Raw genomic sequence first — 7817 nt, 5'->3', positions numbered from 1 at the left:
TGGTTGTGAGTTACCATGTGGTTGCTGGGAATTGAACTCAGGACCTCTAGAAGAGCAGCCAGTGCTCTTAACCACTGAGCCATCTCTCCAGTCCAGTTAGACTATTTTAAAAGTTACTGTTTGATTTCTAAATGATGGTCATTTGAAATGATGATTTTGAGAGAATATACATTTTTAGGGAACAGCAGGTGACTAAAAAATGCCTGCACTAAAATTTGCAAGTTTAACTGATTAGTATTTAATGATCAGCACAGCATAATGGCCTCAAAGCAAAAGGTAGATTATTATTAATGTCTTTATAGTCCACGACAGTGACCTCTAATTCTTACCTAGTGCAAGTCCTATTCTGATTAATTAACAAGTATTCCTACACCAATCTTTATACTTAACTTTTAAATTATTACTCAAACATTAGATACGGACAAAGAATAAAGTAGGATAAATAGAAAACCACATTCACTACCATTTTCAGACAACTAATAGTTCCCACTTGGATGAGCTGGAGTTTACTTAATGCCAAGTTCAATACCCGAGCTCTAGTCTAGCACTCCAGCGTCATGCTCTACTTACTGCAGTTCATTAGACTCCTGGACTTCAGCACACAGAATCCGAGTTCTGTCCCTGAATCACCATGACATTAGCTTGTATTGGTGCCAATCCCTTTGACAATTTCTTATTGTTATTTATTTTTTGCTTTGCTTCCATTTTATAAAGTGGCAATAGTTCAAATCAAATCTGCAGGAGGCCATCTTCATTTTAGAGCTGGACTCATTTGACTATTTATCTTCAAGCTACATTTCTAGGAGTTCTAAAATTTCTGAGAATTCTTTTAAATGTTGCATATGGCTAATTCAGTGCAAATACTTAGTATTTAACATATATTTTAGTTCTTGGGGAATATGCTAGATTCACTAACACATATGTTTTTATTAGTTCAATATATTTTGTTACTATATTTCCTAGATATTTTGTGGTTACTGCATGCTTTAGTTTATATCTTAATACAAAACTCCTTCTGAAAATTCATGTATGTGAACCAACTTCCAGAAATGCTGTTTATTTTTAAAAGTGGTTTTATGGGTATAGGTTTTCACATGCATGTATGTCTGTACCTTGTGCACCTCTCTTTCCAAAGGAGACCAGAAAGAGAATCTGATTCCCTGGAGCTGGAGTTACAGGTGGTTGTTAGTTACTATGTAGGTGCTGGGAATTGAACCTGGATATTCTGGAAGGAATAAATCAGTGCTGAGCCATTTCTCCAGTCGCTAAATATGTTATTTATTATTAAGGGATATACATTGTTTTTTTCCTTTCTGTTTTAACTGTCCATGATTGTTTTTCTTCTTTCTAAATATTTGTAAGCAAGTTTCTACACGTATGAAAGATCCTGTGAATGTCTACATGCTAAATGATTCATGTGGTTTTTCTGTAACCTGTGAGATGGCCACAGTAGTATCAACGTGACATAGAAAGATTTTAGAGCCAGGCTCTAAAGACTGTTTGCCTTAACATAAGGGTATGTACATGTATGTATGCGCATGTATTTCTGTGTTAAGGATACACATAGATACACATGCACTTAGGTATATATAAGAGGTTTAGATAAATAATGTATTTAGAAACTAGTTTTAAGAGGAGGAAAATTTCTAAAAAGCTATTCCAAATTAAAAATATGTGATCTTCTGTGAGGTCTGGTCATAACCCCATTGCCTCATATAAAACAAGCCCAATAGTTATGCCCCTGTGCTCTATGGGGACAGGATTGTAGACACAGGACTGAACCAGAGAGAGATTTGTGTAGAGACTTACAAGTATTGCATGTCCCCTCACTGTTTTTCCAGAAAGTCTGTCATGTAGTTCAGCCTGATCTGAAACGGAAGCTTCTGGGGGCCTCTTTCATGCCCACGGTGTGTCTTTTCTATTTCTAAAACCCCGTGGCCCATTTCCCAGGTAGTGTAACCCACTGATATCCCTTTAGAATTTTCGTCAAGATAGATGAAGTAAACATTAGGAAACCAAACATTTAAGAAGGAGGTTTTGAACTCGGTTGCTCAAATACCCCCCGTGAGTCTCCTGTTAATATTCATTATCTAATATGCTTAATATATAGTTTCTGAAGTATTTTACTTTTGGTGTTGCCTAACCTCAGACAGTTTGGGAATTCATTCCTATTGTAAGTTTATGGATATTTATTTGGCTTTAGAAAGAATGATAATTTAGTTAAAAGAAATGTATTCTCTACAATTATAGTTTTAGGGCTAATATAATGATAAGTTTGCCTCATGTAATATCTACCCTCTGCCACATTCCTGTTTATTCCTATCATCTACAACTTGAAATTTTTTTTACCAATATATCACTTTAATAAATTACATAGCATCATTATGTTTCAGAGACTGAAAAGTCTATTGTGAACAAGAACATTTATATATATATATATATATATATATATATATATATATATATATATGTATATAAAATGTCATATCATTTGAGAAAATTTTTAAGGCATTAAAATTCCATATCATTCTTTCTTATAGAAATGTTTGACATTTTAGAAAATTACACATTAACAAATCTACAAATAAGTAACTAGAGGACTGAGAATTTAATTCTGATAAATTTATAGAACTAGGTACTTATCAGTTTGCAAAGAAAAATCTCCCAAGATTTGATCCAGTGTTTTTATAAAATTGTGCTCTTTTTGTTTCTTTTCTTTTTTATTGATTTTTGTTGAGCTCTACATTTTTCTCTGCTCTCCTCCCTGCCTCTCCCCTCCCCTTCAACCCTCTCCCATGGTCCCCAAGCTCCCAATTTACTCAGGAGATCTTGTCTTTTTCTACTTCCCATGGAGATTAGATCCATGTATGTCTCTTTTAGGGTCCTCATTGTTGTCTAGGTTCTCTGGGATTGTGATTTGTGGACTGGTTTTCTTTGCTTTATGTTTTAAAACCACTTAGGAGTGAGGACATGTGATAATTATCTTTCTGGGTCTGGGTTACCTCACTCAAAATGATGTTTTCTAGCTCCATCCATTTGCCTGCAAAATTCAAGATGTCTTCATCTTTTTTTGCTGTGTAGTTCTCCGTAGTGTAAATGTACCACATTTTCCTTATCTATTTTTGGTTGAGGGGCATTTAGGTTGTTTCCAGGTTCTGGCTATGACAAACAATGCTGCTATGAACATAGTTGAGCACATGTCCTTGTGGCACGGTTGAGCATCCTTTGGATATATACCCAAAAGTAGTATTACTAGGTCTTGAGGAAGGTTGTTTCCTAATTTTCTGAGAAATCACCACATTGACATCCAAAGGGGCTATACCATTTTACATTCCACCAGCAATGTAGGAGTGTTCCCTTTATCCCACAACCTCTCCAGCATAAGTTGTCATCAGCGTTTTTGATCTTGGCCATTCTTACAGGTGTAAGATGGAATCTCAGAGTTGTATTTTTCTGATGACTAAGGATGTTGAACATTTCCTTAAGTGTCTTTCAGCCATAGAATTGTGTTTTTATCACAGGATCAGGTTTCGACACTTTCAATTCACACAGGACTTTCCTCTGTATTTCTTCACTTGTGCTTGTCACCATTTCTGATGCCTTTGTAACCCTTGTTCATATTTTCCTTAATTAAGCAATATTTGCTGAATCCCTGTGATGTTCTCGGTAGTGAGGTCTGCTGAAGTTGGTAGTGGATTGTAGGACAGACTGCTTCCTAGGGACTTAGATCTTCATTCTGTAGTTCTGATGATACTGCGAGGAGTGACTTCTACTGTAGGTGAAGAGTCCAGTGACTGCTCATCTTCCTTTTTCATAACCCGATCTTAGTTAAGTGTTTTTAAGGATACAGCATATCTCGTGTACATTGCTGTACTGCACTGATCAGGCAACTGGTCTCTATATGGACTCCCAGTGCCTCCCTCATAGTCATTAAAGCCCATTTCTTGCCTATGTTCCATAGCACTGCTGCTCCCATATCAGTTGACTGAAAGCCCTGATAGGAATGATTTCTATCTTTGAGATCTATACCTTGTCTTTGCTAAGACAATCTTCTGACTATTTACCTAGGAAACCGGATTCTCTTACTACTGAAAGTATGGGTTCCTTAGAATTGACTCTAACCATTCATTCCAGACCTCTTCTTGAACAACAGTTCCATTGGTGACACATCTCAGAAGTGGAGGGCCAGAATCTATGCTAACAGATACTTATCTGGATGCTGCTTTGGTCATCTCCACTGACAAGTCTGGAGTATCGATCCTTTCTCTTACATCCCAGCATCAGTATTTCATGGAAATGATGAACAGTTATTGTCAGTTTACTTGGAAACATTGCTTTGTATTTCTGTTTACATTTGTATCCTTTGACCACAATTAAATGCTCTCCTTTGTAGGAATTGCTGTGGTTCTGGTGTCTTTTCACAGTAATAGAAACCCTAGTGAAGACAGGAGGGGAAGGTAAACAATATCCATGCTACACAGACCCAGAGAGGCCAGGTAACAACCAGAACCAAAGAGGCAGAGGGGGGACGGACACATGCATCTCCCAGAGAATGGGAAATAGAAGAGTTCTCTGGTGTGTAGATTGGGAGCAGGTAAGGGTGGGATCATGAGGGATCTGGTTCGGGGGTGAATGGAGGGGTAAAGTACTAAAAGATATGACTGGAAAAGGGGGGCATTTCAGAGTCAGGAAGAAACCTGGTGCAAGGAAAATACCCAGAAATCTACAAGAGTACGCATAGCTAAGACTCCTAGATAAGGTGACCAGAACTGGCCATCTCTTGTGAACAAAAGGGACTTCCAGTGGAGGTGCTGGGACATGTAATATGTATGTATTTAGTTTTTAAATAACTAATTGGTAGTATTTTATTTCATTGCTTATGTTATATAAATATGAAATAAAGAGTGGCATACAGATATATTGGAAGTAGCTGTCATACAAATGCATTGGTGGTATTTTTATTTCATTGTTCATGTCATACAAATATGGTCCCACACTGATGAACAGAGATGAGATTGTAAAGCAGTTGAAGCTGAAGAGATCACTTCTCACAGGAACAACGATCTCTGACACAAGCCAGCCCAGACCCAAGCCCGGAAATGCTGCTCAGCAAAACTGAAAAATATATCGTGGAAAACTTATGACTGATCCATCATTTTTCTGTGATTAGAGAAAATTACTTTTCACCTTTCTGAATTAGCCATTAATAAGCTTAATCTCTGAATACATGAAATTTGAATTTTCCTCATATGCTTTTCTTTCTTCTACCCTTATATTTTTTAATCTACATTTAATTCTGATGATATCATTGCACTTACTCTCAATGATTATGCAGCCTGGTTTTAATTAGATATTTTATATAGAACAAAATCTACCATTAATATTGTATAAAGTAATAAAGAGCAAGCACTCAATATCTGGTTTATATTATTAATATTTTAAGTAAAACATAAAATAATAGAAAATTATATCATTAATGTAGTTTTATTTGTCACCCCATGACCCAGAAATTGGTTTACCTACCCATATATGCAGCATCACGCTATTTGCTTTCTAAATATTTTATATGTAAACATAATCTTAAATAAATTTCAATATTTAAGTTTTATTTTATTTTGTTCATAAATTATCAAAGCTATTCTTAAATAATTGACCTTTCATTGATAAATATAAATTCTGAATATTTATGACATCCAATATGATGTTTTGAAATATACTTTATGGAATGAGATACATTTATTTTTAATTTACTGTGTACTAGATGTTTAGCCTCCAATAGAAGCAATTCAAATCTCAGACTCAGTCCATTTCTGTGCATGGGAAAAAAATCCAAATTTTGCTTTCTGGGAGAAAGAGAGGAGTAATTTCAATAATTTTACAATTTAGGAAATCAGTCTATGTATATATTTAGCAAGCCAGGAAACATACAGAAGAAAAGGGACGAGAGTAAATTCAATAGGTTAGTTTACGGGAAGAAAACTGTTATCTTGGACCAGAGTTCTGTCAAAAGGGGCAAAATACATGCAAAATTTAATATCATTCGTTGATGACATCTACTTTGAAACAAAAACGTATGGGAAATTAAGGCAAGAAAATGCTAATCCTGAAGCCGGGCAGTGGTGGTGTACACCATTAATCTCAGCTCAGGAGGCAGAGGCAGTGGAGCTCTGTGAATTCGAGGCCAACCTGATCTATAGAACAAGGTCCAGGTCTGGCTCCTAAGCTATACAGAGAAACCCTGTCTTGAAAAACCAAAAAGAAAAAGAAAATACTAATCCTGTCCAGTCCTCTAGCTTTCTTAAAACTAAATATTCAGGCTTTCATTTATTTTACTTTAAGAACTAATTGGTAACAGCATGTTCAAAATATATTAATGTCCTTTACACATTCAAAATTCAAATGCCATTGAATAGTTTAAGATGTTTCTATTTTTGTTGTTTTCATATTTATTATTTAAAATGATTACATTTCCTCAGAAATGTACATTTGCATGTTTGAATCCATACTGCCAGAGGTAAGGACATAATTATTACCTTTATATTCAATTTCCCTTAGTCTGATGTTTTTACTTGTGTGAGAATCTAAATAATATTAATAGAGAAAATTAGAACTAGGCTTTAGCCTTTTGGAGCTTTGCACATTATACTTGAGTTTACCAGATTTATAAATTTTATATTGTAAAATATAAATTCACCCCACAAACTCATGACTATTTGAAATTTTAGTATACATGTTTTGGCAAAAATCAGCTTATGTCAATGTGACACTATTCTGGGGTCAGGTTGACATCTAACTATATACTTTAAAACAAATAAGTTTAATATTATTTTTGCTAGTCTTATTTTTAGCTTTTAGCTGTTTCAGTGTCTCATGTTCACTATAAATTGAATATGATGAAATCAGGAAAACATTTTACTTATTTCAAAGTAACCATTATTTATCAAACAGGTTTGAAAGGAAACATAAATTATGCAGATAATGATTAAAATCTTCCTGATAATGACAAATAAATTTGTAGCAGCTTCTAATAGTTTTTTTTTTTTTCTAAAAGAAATTATGTCTCTAAAGACTCCACATTCTGGCTGTAGCTCTACCCTTAGGGCAACTTTGACTTAAATGATTATCTTTCATTTGTTCTACTTGTATGGAATTGAAAAACAATCAAAATATAGATCAACAGCCTTTTCTATAATTTTATTTCTACTTTGTGCTGACTCAGTTCTTTCACCCAAATAAAATATATATAAACCAGTGTAGACTGGTTGTTGTAAAATCCATTCGGGATGATTTGGAGGAAAAAGAGGAAGTTTGTCTCTGAAACTTAACTCCTATGTTCTACTCTCCTTCCTCTTTTTTCTTCATGGCCATTACCAATCATTAAGAATTAGAATTATAATCGAACCACTATCATGCATCCAACAACCAATGTCTGCTAGTGAGGCGCCTGGCTCCAGGCCCAAATCTTACATGTGATATTTCGGGTCTGACCATCTCAGCTACCAGATATTACCGGACAGGCTCATATGGAGTCTGTCTTTCCCACATTGCAGGTTTCTGGAGAGAGTTCCAAAGACCTGGGACTCTGTGTGAGGATCTGTTCTCTGTGTGTATCTATTCCAAGGCCAGGAGTCTCTGCATATATTTCCTGGTCTCCTATGTAGAGGTCAAAGTGCTTCCAAAAGGCTTCTTTATAAGGGCCTCATTATCTTTTTCTACATAGACTCAGTCAGTCCTAGTCTCTGCCATCCACTTCTTCCTGGTCTCCTGTTTGTGGGTACAAACTGAGGACCTCTTGACAGCGATTCCTTCTTATCTGT

This window comes from Microtus oregoni, unplaced genomic scaffold (genome assembly GCF_018167655.1).
Source record: "Microtus oregoni isolate MIOR12 unplaced genomic scaffold, Mior012 000011F_ref0000422, whole genome shotgun sequence".
NCBI classification, from domain to species: domain Eukaryota; kingdom Metazoa; phylum Chordata; class Mammalia; order Rodentia; family Cricetidae; genus Microtus; species Microtus oregoni.
The sequence above is the reverse complement of the archived record's forward strand: the minus strand, read 5'-3'. Positions refer to the sequence as shown.